Source organism: Narcine bancroftii, chromosome 1 (assembly GCF_036971445.1).
Source record: "Narcine bancroftii isolate sNarBan1 chromosome 1, sNarBan1.hap1, whole genome shotgun sequence".
Classification (NCBI taxonomy): domain Eukaryota; kingdom Metazoa; phylum Chordata; class Chondrichthyes; order Torpediniformes; family Narcinidae; genus Narcine; species Narcine bancroftii.
The window spans coordinates 204,621,825-204,637,927 of NC_091469.1; the positions used below are offsets into that span (position 1 = coordinate 204,621,825).

At 39.8% G+C, this 16,103-nt stretch overlaps 1 protein-coding gene across 7 annotated transcripts in view; it reads left to right on the forward strand.

The window, feature by feature from the left end:
* Positions 1 to 2,211: 2,211 nt before the first annotated feature.
* The window catches only part of strbp (spermatid perinuclear RNA binding protein), a 184,875-nt gene continuing 170,983 nt past the window's right edge, over positions 2,212 to 16,103 (forward strand). For 5 of the 7 annotated variants that reach the window (XM_069888815.1, XM_069888772.1, XM_069888762.1 and 2 more), the window contains exon 1: positions 2,212 to 2,347. The gene's annotated coding sequence lies outside the window, so the exon portion shown is untranslated. Of the gene's footprint in view, positions 2,348 to 2,474; positions 2,542 to 2,600; positions 2,623 to 16,103 lie in introns of those variants that run through there. The other 2 variants (XM_069888782.1, XM_069888789.1) reach the window with 2 other exon arrangements.

Genomic DNA, 16,103 nt, shown 5'->3' on the forward strand with positions numbered 1-16,103 from the left:
CTGTATGTTTTTGCGACAATCACAGGGACTCCATACTTTCGGGTTTCTCTCTATGAAAAATATGAAATCACATTCAGTCATAAATGTCAATGAGAGGATCCACCTCACCATCAGAGAGGTCTATCTTGAACCAATTCCATTCACTCCACATGATATTAAGAAATGAGTGACAGAATTAGATACAGCAAAGTTATAGAACTTGTTACGGTCCCAGTATACCCAAAATACCCAAGCTCAAGAACTAACCACAATGATGACCAAACCAATCCATAATAACACTGGCACTTATTAATTAATGAAGAATATTGAATCAAGCATCCCCGATAAACTGGAATCAGTAGACATCAAGGGGAAAGCACCTCAATGACTTGGGTCACATCAGACACAAATGAAGGAACTTGTGATGGTTTGAAATCAATCATCTCAGTCCCTGGACATCATTGCAAGAGTTCACTATGGCAGTGTCCTAGGTCCAACCATTTTCAGATGCTTCATCAATGATTTTCTCTTCCATCAAAAAAGTTACAGTATTCATTGATGTTTGCATAATATTCAATTCTACTTGCAACATTAGCAGACCTAAACAACGAAGCATGGACTGACAAGTGGCAAGTAAAAGTACATGTGGACAACAATGACAATCTCTGACAACAATTCTTGGCAGTCAATGCCATTGCCATTACCAAGTAATCCACTATCAACATCCACGTGGCCATCAGTAAGACAAAAATCTGCAAACACTGGTTGAAGTAAAAAAGCACAAAGCTGGAGAAAATCAGCAGGTTAAAGCAGTCCTTTATATACCAAAGGTAAAAAACATTATTAATTAATTTATTTATTTATGGATGAAGGGCTCTAGCCCAAAATATCAATTATGTATTTTTACCTTTGCTAGACAAAGGACACTGCTTGACCTGCTGAGTTTTTCCATCTTTGTGTTTTACTTCAACCAGAGTCTGCAGATTTTCGTGCTTAGCTTCTGATTACTGCACAAATCTGAAAAGTTCTTTGCTCTCCGAAGGGTGTTCTGTGGGATTCTCTCACACTGCTCCCAATCTGTAATCCTGACCATATATGCTCATCCAGATTTGATTTCAGTCGGTTATACATTTTTACCTTTGCTATATAAAAGGACACTGCTTGACCTGCTGAGTTTCTCCAGCTTTGTGTTTATGGTCACTGACAAAAAACTCCTTTGTAGCACACATAAGCAACATGACTACAACAGCAATGAAAGCTCTTGGTGCCTGCCACATTGACCATCGACAGTGGGCTGATCTCGCCTCAAACCGTGCATCTTGGCGCCTCACAGTTCGGCGGGCAGCAACCTCCTTTGAAGAAGACCGCAGAGCCCACCTCACTGACAAAAGAGGAAAAACCCAACACCCAACCCACCAATTTTCCCTTGCAACCGTGTCTGCCTGTCCCGCATCGGACTTGTCAGCCACCAACGAGCCTGCAGCTGACGTGGACATTACCCCTCCATAAATCTTCATCCGCGAAGCCAAGCCAAAGAGAAAAAAGACAACAGCAATGGTATTGTGCAATAGGTTACTCACCTTGTATTGACCTTTCCATCATCCACAAATCAAAAGCATAATTTTTTGGGGCCTGTAAGACTCCAATAACACTCAAAACACTAGAACCATCCAAAGAACCCAATACCTCAATCGATAAAAACGTCTGCATTACTAAGCTTGGCTGCTCTGAAAGCCTTCCCCAAACCCCTAACCCCGATCCTCAAGGACATTAGCTGCAGATGCATGGCAATGTTACACGTTCTTCTTCCACACCGGGAAAGATAGCATTACTCCCTCGTGGTCACGGGTCCTTCCTCAGCAGCATATCAGCCGAAGCTGTCATAGACGGCCATAGAATGAGATATGGGCAATAAATGCCGGCCTGGCCAATTGCATTCAGATACTGCGAATGAATCCAGCGTGGAGGTTAGCTGACCTGCGGAGCATATAGGAAACAAACACTTTTTATTCTATTGATCCGTAATGTTTATAATTCGCATGTTAGAACCCAAGGGAGCCCCCTCGTTACCATACACCATGGAATCATTTGCTGACGTTCTCGAGTGGTCCCGCACACCATCTACCGCCGGCAGTTGCGGGGCTGCTCAAGCCTCCGTAATGCAGCAGGCCCCGTCTCCTAGGAGCCCGTCCGCGCACCAATGGGAGGCGGCAGTCGGGCACACGTGAGCCGCGGTGAGTGCGCGCGGGCAGGCAGGCACTCAGAGCGAGCGCGACCTCGCATTCTGTCGGAGGTGGTGATTTGTCTCACTTGAGTGTTTTAATCATCTCACCGGCTGAATGACTCGATCTCCTCACAACTGATTCGGGTAAGTCCTTCTTTTCGCCTTGATGATCCATCACAATTCGTGTTTTCATCGTAACGAACCCGGCTCTCGCGTGGATCCATCGGTCCGGTGCCAAAGAGAGAGCCGCTCTCCCGCGATCATCTGGGCATGCGCAGAGGTACCCGGCCGTGCTTCCTGCCAGAAAGCTTCCGTGTAGGACACTGATTCAATCGTATGTGAGTGGAAAATTGACATAATTTATAAATAATCCAATCTCTCTAACGAGGACTGGTGAAGGGCGAGGAACTTGAGTTCAGGTAGAGCTCGAGTTGGGCGGGAGATGTCTTTTTGTGCGTGTGCGATCTGGTTGGGATAGAATGGGGCTTCGTTGCTTTGTGCCTTTCCCCCAACTGTTGACCTTTGACGAGTTAAAGTGGTTCTTTAACAAGGTGCTCGCTGTTACTGTGAGAAGGTTGTAGTCCTTCGATGTCGTTTCCGTCTCAAGGTACAAACATCTGGGTGCACTTTTTAAAGGAAGCATTACAGCTCAACATACGGCTTTTGTTGTGGGCCGAAATTATTCAGTGCAGATGCAGTGATATTGAACACTGCAATAAACCTGAGCTATTGGGCAAAGTGAATCGTGAGGAATAGGTTGAAGATATGGGCTGGATGAATTACTGGGCAAGGTGAAGGCATTTTAGGTGTCTCCCCACCCGCATTTAACTCGTTTAATTACTCGTTACCGTGAAAGAGGTCTTGCCGTTCCTAGTTCCTAGTGTTAAGGCTGTGTTTTATTGCCAACACATTGCAAGAAAACGTACATGTGTGAAAGCACGAATGTACTTTAAAGCTTTTGTCTCGTTTCTCCATATACTTGCTGGGTTGGGAGCGAGGAGAAAACAAGATTATGATCGTCAAATTATTTTTGGTAGGCAATTCTGATTCCATTTTTTTTGCCAGATTTTGTAGCGATAATTTCTCAAGGTTTTCGTGTACAGTAATTAACCTGAAAGTGAGCAAATGTTGCAAAATTGATGTCCACTGTTTTGCAATTTAGTTACTGAAGTTGCATTCTTCGATATGTACGCTAATTTTAGTATATAAAAGAAAACGACTTCCAAGAAAGAATTTGGCATTTATTTAACAAATACATTCATCTAATTCTTTCAAATTTAGCCTGGTCTCTGGACAGCTTTAACTGACCAGTTCTTTCTGACCTTTTCTGTTATTCGACATGAATGATCAGTGTAAGCGTATAAAAGGAAATAAATGCGCACAACATGATTTAAGACTGGAATCTGGTAGAATTCTATAATTCACTTCTGTTGCTTAATAGAATCTTTAATCTGTACATTGCAAAACCGGTTTATCTTGTGAAGTTGGTACAATTATCTGATTAAAACAAGTATTATTTATAAATGAGTTGCTAAACATTTCTATAGTAAGTTTTTTAAAATATAAAATAGCATTTAGAATATGCAATGCATTGCAAAATGCCGATGATGTGTTTCGGAGAATGTAGATTTAATTGAAAGGCTTCAGTGTTAAAGAAGCGTGCATACCAGTGATGACCTGTAAAACTTGCAGAATCTTCAGGAACCTGATTAAAGGCAACTCTCCCTCCGTGTATTTGAAGACTGGATATTTTAGTCACATTGTGCTACACCTGCAGTAGATTCAAATCATTTTCTACTTTTATTGTCTAGCGCATGGAAATCGAAGCCATGTACAAACATATTACACTCTCGATTTGTTTCAAAAAATGTAGACTTCTATTTAAAAACAGTCTTCAATGATTCGAAATGATGTATTTTTGATGGCAAAACCTTTTTAAAATATGCATTTTGGCATACTCATCTGAATAGAAACTGTTCAGGTATTGCTTTTGATTTACATTTTTAAATTTTTGGCATATCTATTTTTGTTTGTCCAGATTATTGAACAGTGAGTCGCCTCATAATGCCTCATAATGAATCATGGTCTACTTCATTGGAATTGTTTTGAACCAGACATCAAACTTGGATATTGCAGTTCTTGGTTAGAGTATGAATTTCCTGAAAGTAACTGAGAAATTGGAGAAACACTGATGACTTTAATATTTAATCTTGTGACAATTCATCGCTAGGACCACATTGAAATCGAATGTTCAGTTTTGAGTAATACATCCCTTTTATTTCTTATTCAGCAGAGAATGAAACTCATTATTAAGCCAGGTGTAAAGGCACATTAATTCAGAATGGCATTCTTCTGCTCAGTGAAATCTCAAGCCCAGCCGCAGATGAACATACCTTTCAGACCCTACAATTTTCCATTTCCTGCTTAGCATGGCATTTAGTGGCTTGGACAAATGCATATTTGGAGTTGACTAAAAATTTTGAATTTCACGTCGTGGAATCAGCATTTGATTTGATTTTCCACAACACTCTCTCAGAACAAAAGAAAAAAAATCTGTACAACACTCATTGAATTGAACTGTGCTTCAGAGAATTCATTCTATTATTTCTCCATTGAATGAATTTCAGGCAAAATTCTATAAATATTTTAAAATAAATATTTATGTAAAGTTATTTAATGTTTATCATCAAAAAGTATTTTGCTGAACTGGGAAATAGCAGCAAAAACAAGAAATTATTGTAGTAAGTACAAATGATCTATCAGAATTTGGAAACATTGAATGGAACTAATTTAATTTCACCAGTCTTGATGGTTTCTGTCCCAAAATGTCAGTTATTTTCCTCTTGTACTTGCTGCTCAACCCACTGAGTTCTTCCAGCAGATTTTTTTTGCTCTACAGTCTCTTGTGCCCAGTTTAACATCAATGCTAAAAGTCATCTTTTATAATGATAGGCTGAATGTACAACTAATCTGAATAGAAGTAAAAGAGGATTTAAGATAATCTAGACTGTTTTAGTTAGTGCCTGATGTACACAGACATTTGTGAACACTCAGCAAACTGGCAGTCTCCTCAGTACTGAATAAAGAAGGACTTTGTTGAACAATCTCCCGAGACATTGTAGTAGTCGTGAATCAGAAGTGTTTGTAGAGAGATAAAAGGTGGCTATCAACAGTTGTCATGTTGAAGTTTGTCCTGTTCTTGAAATTCAAAGTGTATTTCTGAGCTCCGAATGCAAAGTAACTTTCATCTTCTAAACAACTTTGATTGTGTGTCCAAGGAAAATAGAAATGAAGCCTGGATGTAATTTTAAAAAAACACTTTAACCTGTGATAAAAGAGAATAGAGGTGTATGCTTATAGGGTCAGAGGAAGGATGCAGGGAGGAACAAAAATATTTATACGTTCTATAATGACTTAGTCTTTTTACACACTGTATATTTTGTGATTTCTTTTGTTGGTTTTGCTTATGTTACAAATGAAGATTTTTTTCTTCATGCTACATGTAAATAAAGTAGCTTTTTTCTTTTGCATTTGATTTATTATTTTGTCCTTGGCATTGTACTTGTAATTAAGTTAACAAGAGAAGGGCGTGACAATAGGTCCAGGAATAGGCCATTCAGCTCTTTCAGCCAGCACTACCATTAACTGTGATCATGACTGATCATCCACAATCAGTACCCCGTTCCTGCCTTCTCCTCATATCCCTTGACTCTCTTTAAGAGCTCTATCTAACTCTTTCTTGAAAGCATCCAAAGAATTGGTCTCCACTTGCGTTCTGAGGAAAGAATTCCACAGATCCACTACTTTCTGGGTGAAAATTTTTTTCTTCAGCTCCATTCTAAATAACCTATCCCTTATTCTTAAACTGGTTTTGGACTCCACCAATATCAGGAAGATGTTCCATCACAGGAACCCTAATGTGCCTCTAGTGTGTTCAATCTCTTAATAATATGTTTCAATCAGATTCCCTCTCTCATCCTAAGTTCCCATGAATACAAACTCAATCTTCCAACATATGACAGTCCTGCCATCCCGGAAATTAGCCTTGAGAACCGATGCTGCACTCCCTCAATAGCAAGAATGTCCTTCCTCAAATTTGGAGACCAAAACTGCACACAATACTTCAGGTGTGGTCTCACCAGGGCCCTGAACAACTGCAGAAGGACCTTTTTGTTCCTATACTCAACTCCCCTTTTTACGATATTATTAGAAATTAGATCGGCAATGATAGTAAGTATTCAAATATCGTAAAGTTTCATGGTGTGATTCTGGACTGCACAGATTAGAAAGGTCATAAATTTTGTTCCCTGTGTCTTGAGTTGATCTCAGAGTCACAAAGTTTGCATCTGCATTCTTGGATTAGGATAAATGGAGGTGTAAGGCTACTTTGTGTCCTGTTAAGATCCTTGTTGTAAGCTTGATTGCATACATATTGGCAAAAATAAGGATAGCTTGCTTGCAATCATTTCCATAGTTTAAAAAGCCGATTTAATTCAACTAATGCTTGTACTTGCACTGTGACTACCTGGACAAAAATCAGAAATCGCTGACTATGCTTATAGAATTGTACATCATCTGAACTTCACATTTATAGAGGAAGAAGAAACAAATTAATTGAAAAGAGCAGAGGACTTTAAATAAAATAAGAATTGGTTAGTTTTGAGCATGTTTTCCATCTTTAGTTTGAAATTGCACACAGTATGAATACTATTTATTTGAGTATTTTCTTCAGACCAAAATCTAAATATCAAAATTATATTTGACATATTATGGAGTTCAGGAGGAAATAATGCTAGTTAGGGGGATTCAAAGGAAATTTGAACTTTAATATTTTACTGCAGAAAATGTGAAGCTATGGAACATGAGTTCTTTGAAAGTATTGCAATTTTAGTCATCTTGAATTTTTAATGAGGTTATATGCAATTTATAGGTTTATTTTATGGGCATATTTTATGTTTTTGTACTTAATATTTTCATGCTTTAAAATAAAACACTGAAATATTAAGAATATATTTTTGAAGTTTGTAGTTTCTGACTGACTAAACTTTTGAAGCACTTATATAAATGTTAAATCTGGGGGTGCTAGGAGAAAGGTCTTCTTCTTTGGCTTGGCTTCGCGGACGAAGATTTATGGAGGGGGTAAAAAGTACATGTCAGCTGCAGGCTCGTTTGTGGCTGACCAGTCCGATGCAGGACAGGCAGACACGATTGCAGCGGTTGCAAGGGAAAATTGGTTGGTTGGGGTTGGGTGTTGGGTTTTTCCTCCTTTGCCTTTTGTCAGTGAGGTGGGCTCTGCGGTCTTCTTCAAAGGAGGCTGCTGCCCGCCAAACTGTGAGGCGCCAAGATGCACGGTTTGAGGCGTTATCAGCCCACTGGCGGTGGTCAATGTGGCAGGCACCAAGAGATTTCTTTAGGCAGTCCTTGTACCTTTTCTTTGGTGCACCTCTGTCACGGTGGCCAGTGGAGAGCTCGCCATATAATACGATCTTGGGAAGGCGATGGTCCTCCATTCTGGAGACGTGACCCATCCAGCGCAGCTGGATCTTCAGCAGCGTGGACTCGATGCTGTCGACCTCTGCCATCTCGAGTACCTCGACGTTAGGGGTGTGAGCGCTCCAATGGATGTTGAGGATGGAGCGGAGACAACGCTGGTGGAAGCGTTCTAGGAGCCGTAGGTGGTGCCGGTAGAGGACCCATGATTCGGAGCCGAACAGGAGTGTGGGTATGACAACGGCTCTGTATACGCTTATCTTTGTGAGGTTTTTCAGTTGGTTGTTTTTCCAGACTCTTTTGTGTAGTCTTCCAAAGGCGCTATTTGCCTTGGCGAGTCTGTTGTCTATCTCATTGTCGATCCTTGCATCTGATGAAATGGTGCAGCCGAGATAGGTAAACTGGTTGACCGTTTTGAGTTTTGTGTGCCCGATGGAGATGTGGGGGGGCTGGTAGTCATGGTGGGGAGCTGGCTGATGGAGGACCTCAGTTTTCTTCAGGCTGACTTCCAGGCCAAACATTTTGGCAGTTTCCGCAAAGCAGGACGTCAAGCGCTGAAGAGCTGGCTCTGAATTGGCTTAAACCAAAGTTGCATATTTTTCCAATATCTGTAATGATTCAGAATCCCTTAAAAATACCTCTCTGCTTCTGACAGGAAAATTGGTTAACACCAATTGATTTTAAATGCTTCCTTTTCAAAATAAAATAATCTTTATTTGAAATGAAGATGTGCAAATGTCTTTGGCTTGGCTTCGCGGACGAAGATTTATGGAGGTGTACGTCCACATCTGCTGCAGGCACGTTGGTGACTGACAAGTTGGTTGGGGTTGGGTGTTGGGTTCTTCCTCCTTTGTCTTGTCAGTGAGGTGGGCTCTGCAGTCTTCAAAGGAGGTTGCAGCCCGCCAAACTGTGAGGCGCCAATATGCACGGTTGGAGGCGATATCAGGCCACTGGCGGTGGTCAATGTGGCAGGCACCAAGAGATTTCTTTAAGCAGTCCTTGTACTTCTTCTTTGGTGCACCTCTGTCTCGGTGGCCAGTGGAGAGCTCGCCATATAACACGATCTTGGGAAGGCGATGGTCCTCCATTCTGGAGACGTGACCCACCCAGCGCAGTTGGGTCTTCAGCAGCGTGGATTCGATGCTTGTGGATTCTGCCAGCTCGAGTACTTCGATGTTGATGAAGTCATTCCAGTGAATGTTGAGGATGGAACGGAGACAGCGCTGATGGAAGCGTTCTAGTAGTCTTCATAATATTGCTATAATATATAACAACATTGTAACAGTGCAAGTGTCCAGACTTCAAATCCGGCACTGTCTGTAAAGAGTTTGCACATTCTCCCTGTGACTGTGTGGGGTCCTGGGTCCTCTAGTTTCCTCCCACATTGCAGATGTACAAGGTTTATGGGTTATTTGGTCACATGGGTGTATTTGGGCAGTGTGGGCTCTTGGGCTGGAAGGGCCTGTTACTGTGCTGTATCTCTAGTAAAAGAAATACTGAATGTACTACAAAGGCAGCAGATTTAGTGCAACACTGTAATTGCACCACTGACTGGGGTTTGAATCTGGTGCTGTCTGTAAGGTGCTTGTACATTCTCCATGCCTGTGTGGGTTTCTTTCCTCTGTTCAAAATGTACCTGGAGTTGTAGGTCAATTGGGTGGCATGGACTCGTGATTGAAAGAACCTGTTACTGTGCTGTATGTCTAAATATAAATTTAAAGTGCTTCCTCCATATCTTGACTGAAGCATGAATTATTTTTTAAGATTCATTTTTGAATGCAGACATTGATGGTAGTTAATCCCAATTCTTGAATGTCACCAGCTCTTCCACCTTGAACAACCACCCCGTGTCTTGAAGATGCCCTCATAATGTAGTGTGGTAGAGAATTGAAAAATATTGAGTAAGTAGAAATTTATGGTTATCTCAGGATTTTATGTGACTTAAAAGCAACACTGTTGGCACATGTTGTTGTCAAGGTAAAGGAATTTGTGTATTTGAAAGATGTTACCAAGTTATGAACATAGAATGTAGAATCACTAAAAGAAGGCTGCAAGGGTTCTTGTCAGGACTCTCTGATTTATGGGTTCCTATCTCTCTTTCTCTCTTTCTTTCTCTCTTTCTCTTTCTCTCTCTCACACACACAGAGTCAAACATCAGAACTGCTGGAAGACAACTCTGTGAAAAATTCACTTTGCTCTGCTTGATGCCTGTTGATTCTTTCAGCACATAGAGATGTCAGTGCAGGAATGCTGTTGACTGGCATTTTCCAGGTTGCAGGAGTATGTGCTGAGGAATTTATTGTGACTTGGCAAAACCACTGTGGGGAGGAACCATTGTCTAGTCTTTTTGTTACTGGACAATGAGGGGCTGAGACTGAGGGAAGCTCCTCAAATAACAGAGGGGGAAGTAACACAAGTGCGACAGTGGTGGTAATGGTATAAATAGAAATTAATGTAACAATATACAGTGATAGAAATGTATGGATACGAAACTAAGAGTGAAACAAGACTTTGGTCTTTCATTTGTAAATACAGGTACTCCTTGACTTATGACCGTAATAGGGATCGAAGGATCGGTTGTATCTTGAAATGGATGCGTCAAAATTTTATCTGCACACATGGAATACCAAAGTCTTCATCAAACTTTTTTCATCATAGATTTGACGATAAAAATGTAAAGCACCTTGAACTTGTCGATCAACCTTGGCGAATCTTTCCACATTCTGGTCCATGCTTCCCTTCTTAATCAGCTTCCCGCGGTCCTTGGGCTGGGCGATTGCATCTTGACTCCTGTGCTCATGCACAAGTCTTCAGTTGGTGCAGGAGCAATAGGTTCACATATTGAATTCGGTTGGAGCATATGCGCGAGTTAAATGCCCTGAATTCGCACCCTTAAATCTCGCACATGTGCCAACTGAACTCCAATACGCAAACCCACCATTTACATGCAAAGGAATGAAGATGATCGCGCCCAGTCTTTGGACCCCGGGTCGCTGACTAATGAGGTAAGTATGCACATTTTGGCTCTTACGTGCCCTGTATCCCTGTTTGTCAAATTTTATATTTTTCTTTTTCTTTAATTTGCTTTATGTGCGAAGAGATGCAAGTCGCATAGGTCGCAAGTCAGGGGGTTCCTGTAAATTATAAAATTTATTTTTGGTTATAAAATATCCTGTTAATGGAATTCCACTATGCTCATTTGGTTTCTGAGGAAAGGTTAAACAATGGAAATGCTAACTTTTAATTTCCTGCTCCTTTCCCATCATCAGACAATGGCCACTTTAGGCTATTCTAAAATGCACAACTGCAGTGTCGCTTTCAGCTGAATATTTTTGTGTCCCATATCCTTACCATTATGAACATAGTGTATTTTTGCCTTTGTAATCTTGCCTGATTCACTCCTTGCCTCAGCTGAGCCCCAGATTTTTTCCTTAACCCTGTTTATCCTCCATTATCTATTTTCTCCTCACCATTACTACATTTAAGAAGTATTTAGACAGATACTTAAATAGACCTGGCATGGAAGAATATGATATTAATGAGGGCAAGAGGGATTATTGTAGATGGGCAAATAAATTGTTATGGACACGATAAACCTATCAATGTGCTGTACAACTCTGTGAATCATTTATTGTTGCATTTTACATAAATGTGAACACTTCAAAACAATGAGTATCTTATCCTACACCTTCTACACTCATCACTCAAACCTACTTTCTCTCATCGCTTTCCAAATGCAGATAACCTCAAATATGAATATTTTCTTTATTTTTAAGTCATTTCTATACCCATATCTCTGTAACATACTACAACTTCCCCTAAGTTTTCTTTCAGTGACGTGCATATATCTCTTCATCTTGTACTGATAGCTGTCTTTCATTAATTTGATCCCAATTTCCTACATATTTCTTCTTCCAAAATATCTCCACCTTTCATTTCCTAGAATCAATTTATATTTTTAAAGGAAGGGTAACTAAAGTTTGATAATCTCTTTTGCCCTTGGTTCTTTTTTGTAAATCACTGAGTAGAAGGTATAAAGATGAATCTCATTTGAAATACTGCATGTGCTTACACATGGAGATCTCTTCAGGAGAGACCACATGCAGGGTACCCTAATTTATGGAATATGACTTTGGCTCTTGTAGTGAGCAGCTGACTTAAGGTTTAGTTAGTAATTTATAATTGACTTTTTGAGATGAGCAACCTTAATTGATGACAAAGGACTTGGACTGTTTACAACAATGGGGAATAAATGAACGAGAAAGAAGTCAGTTTTGAATATGTGGTTCTACCTATGATAGTTGGTGCAATAAAGACCGGGCTAATGAGGAGCATTCCTGCATAAGCTCTTTTCTGACAATGAAGGCTGGTATTGAGACACAAGTATTGTAGAATTTTAATGCACTGAAAGTTTGGCATATACTGTTCAGACTGATTTCCTTTCCCAGGTCTCAGTCTATAAGTTATGGTTCATTCAAGTACTTTTCAAGCATATTGAGATTTTGTGCTTTCAAACTTGTAAGTTCTGAACTCCTCGGATTCCCTCTTGTGCTTCAGTCAAGTTACAGTTCTGATGTGATTCCCTTTTCTTGTATTCTGTGACGTGGTCAATAAAGACGGGCATCCATTTCCTCAGGTCTATCTTGATCTTGCGCTTCAAGGTTCTTTTACCTCCACTTGTTGAATTGAATTCCATTTTCCACTTTGTACCTAGCCAATCTATTGATATCTTTCTCCAGTCTATGGCTTCCTTCTTCATAAGATTTCTAAGATGGGAAATCAATTGAAACCTTAACTGATGGACCGGCAAATAAGTTCATGTTACTGAGATATATTGTGAAAATCAAGGACCTAGTGCTGAACCCTATAGAACCTTGCCTAATAACTGTATAGCTTCAAACATATATTGCTCCCTCCACCTGAGTCTGATTTCCTGATTAATTTGCTACTTGGAATTTTGTCAATACCTTTGCAAGGTGTTGACAAAGGATACCACTTGTTCCTGGAGGTGGAGGAGGTTGGGGAGGTCTGAAATACAAATTTTGCTTCAGTACACACTACAGAAAAGACCTTGATCAAGGTGAGGTCAAGCTTATGTGCCGAACCACGTTGAGATTAAGAAAGAAGAAGGGCTAGATCTTCTTAAAAACATTCAGATTGACAAGTCCTTGGGTCCAGATGAGATGTACCCCAGGTTGCTGTGGCAAGGGAGATGAGGGAATTTTTGGGCGTTGATAATTTTTGCATCCTCCTTGGCCTTCGGGAATGTGCTGGAGGACTGGTGAATGGCAAATGTGCTCCCCTTTGCTTTTTTAAAAAAAAGGTAATACGGAGAATCCATGGAATTATAGGCCAATGAGTCTTACATTAGTGGTGTGGTGGGCAAGCTATTGGAGAGAATTCTTAACGAGCGTTTAGAGAAGTACAGTTTTCCCAAGGATAGTCAGCATGCCTTTCTGAAGGGAAGGTCATGCCTCACGAGCCTAATGGAGTTTTTTGAGGAAGTAACAAAAGAAATTGAAGATAGGGCGGTAGATGTGTATATGGATTTTAGTATGGCATTTGACAAGGTCCCCCTTGAGAGAAACATTCAGAAAGTAATGAGGGATGGGATCCGTGGAAATTGGCTTGCCTGTGGAAAGAAAAGAATAGTAGTGGACGGAAAGTATTCCATCTGGTCAGTGATTACTGGAGTTCTGCAGGGATCTGTTCTGGGGCCCCTGTTCTAAACTTGCCTAAACTTTTGGTAATGATGAGCTGCTGGTATTTAACATAATAACCAAAAACAGAAAATGCCAAAGGCACCTGAAAAATATATTAATATTGATGAGATTTTTATAAATGACCTGGATGAAGAGGCAAGTTTGCAGATGATACGAAGGTTGGAGGTGTTGTGGCTTACAACAGGATGCAGATTTGGGTGGAAAAGTGGCAGATTTGTAGTAGGTCATTTTTAAAATTTTAGTTTTTAGATCTTAGATTTTAGTTTATTGCTTTATATTCAGCATATATTTAACATTCTATTATATTACTATGGTATATTATTGTTAATTACTTGATATACATGTTGAATAAATAAAATATTCAAATAAGAAAAATGGCAGATGGTGTTCAATCCAGATAAGTGTGAGCTAATGTATTTTGGTATGTCAAACTTGACGGAATGGTTAATGGTAGGATACTTAATAGTGTGGAGGAAAAGAGGAACCTTGGGGTCCAAATCCATAGATCTCAAGGTCATCACACAGGTTAATAGGACAGTTGAGAAGGCCTATGGCACACATGTCAAACTCAGCCCCGCGGGCCAAATTTGGCCCTCGATATAATTATATTTGGCCCACAAGATCATATCAAATATGTATTAGAGCTGGCCTGCTGGCCGCCGCGCCAGTATAGCGCATGCACAGCTAATCCTACAAATCCCAGAATGCTTTGCAAATGCGCTGGCGCCGGCCCGTCAGCCCGCTAATCGCCCCCACCTCCTCTCTTTACTTTCATTAGCATCTGTGACCTGTCGCCCAACTCATGTGTAATAAACCCCTTACGACAAACGGCCAAAGAAAGACTGAAAACAGCACCTTTCAAGACAGGTGGGAGGCAAACTCTGACCCCAGAGTTTGATGAACTTGCATCTAAGAAGAGATGCCAAGTATCTGGTTTAGACCCAGGTGCATCAGAGTAAATCACAATGTAGCAAGCTAAGCTTGGATTAATATTTTCTTTGGTTAACTTTGGACTGTTCATAGTTGAAAGATTGGATTTTCATTGAAGCAAGTTGTTATTTTTTTGACTTGTTGGCTTGTGAAAAAAAATACATTTAAAAAGAACTTAAAGGCTATAGAGAAATATTATTTATTGAATATTTTATTTCTCATTTGTTAATGCTTCTTCTGGAAAGAGTTTAACCAAAACTATTATTAAACATTTATTTTAATAAGAAAAAGTTTAACATTACATATGTTGAAAGAAGAGAAAACATGCAGATGTTGTTGAAAATTTTCAATAAATATTTAGTTTGGCCCACAACTTAGTCCAAGTTTTTAATTTTGGCCCTCTGTGAATTTGAGTTTGACACCCCTAGCCTATGGCATGCTAGGTTTCATTAACTGGGGGATTGAGTTCCGAAGTCATGAGGAAATGTTAAAGCTCTAAATCTCTGGTGAGACCACACTTCACACTTGCATCCCACTACATTGGTCATTCACTATCCTGGGATAGGAATAGGGGTTTGGCTTTTCACACTTGACCACTCCTAACTGGGACACTAAACACTTTCACACTGGGAAGGAGCCATCCCTGTCAAGGCATTCTAGGCACCCACAACTCTGCATTTATATAAAAAAAACTTGTCCTTGATGTCTTTCCTAAACTTCCCTCCCTTCACTTTGTACACATGACCTCTGGTGTTTGCTATTCCTACTCTGGAAAACAGGTGCTTGCTATTCACCCTATATATACCTCTCAGAATCTTGTAGACCTATTAAGTCACCTCTCATCCTTCTACACTCCAAAGATAAAAGTCCCAGCTCTGCTAATCTTCCCTCATAAGACTTATTTTCCAATCCAGCCAACATCCTGGTAAATCTCATCTGCACCCTCTCCATACCTTCCACATCCTTCCTGTAATGAGGTGACCAGAATTGAATACAATACTCTAAATGTGGTCTCACCAGAGATTTGTAGAGTTCCAACAAGACTTCTCTACTCTTGAAATCAATCCCTCTATTAATGAACCCAGCATTCCATAGGCCTTCTTAACTATCCTATCAACCTATGCAGTGACCTTGAGGGATGCATGGATTTAGATTTAAACATTTTTTTTTACACCATCTCTTGTAGATTTATTCACTGATGATGGTTTGATGTCTTTTGAACAATTTTCTACCAAATGTAATTTACCATACACATTTTTTGATATGTACAGATTAGAAATTTCCTAAATACAGTAATGTCTAATTGTCTAACACTACAACAACCAGATTTACTTGACAAACATGGGAATCTGAAATTCAACTAATATCATCTCCTGAAACATGGGAAAGAATTACTAGACTAGTTAATACTTCTTGACTTTGTGCACATCATTCTTTAATACATTTTAAAGTAGTTCATAGAGCTTGTATGTCTAAAGATAAACAAGCTCGCATCTTTTCTAATACGAGCTCTACTTGGGATAGATGCAATACTGAGGTGGCGTCATTGACTCAAATGTTTTGGTCATGTTCCGTGTTAGAAAAATTTTGGAAAGATTTTTAAAACTCTATCAATGATACTGGTTATTTATTACAACCTAACCCCTTAACTGCTCTTTTTGGAATTACAGATGCAGGATTTTTTTTTACCTACTTTGCATAAGTAGGTAAAATTTTTTTACCTACTTATAATTACTTAGTTATAATTTTTTCTACAC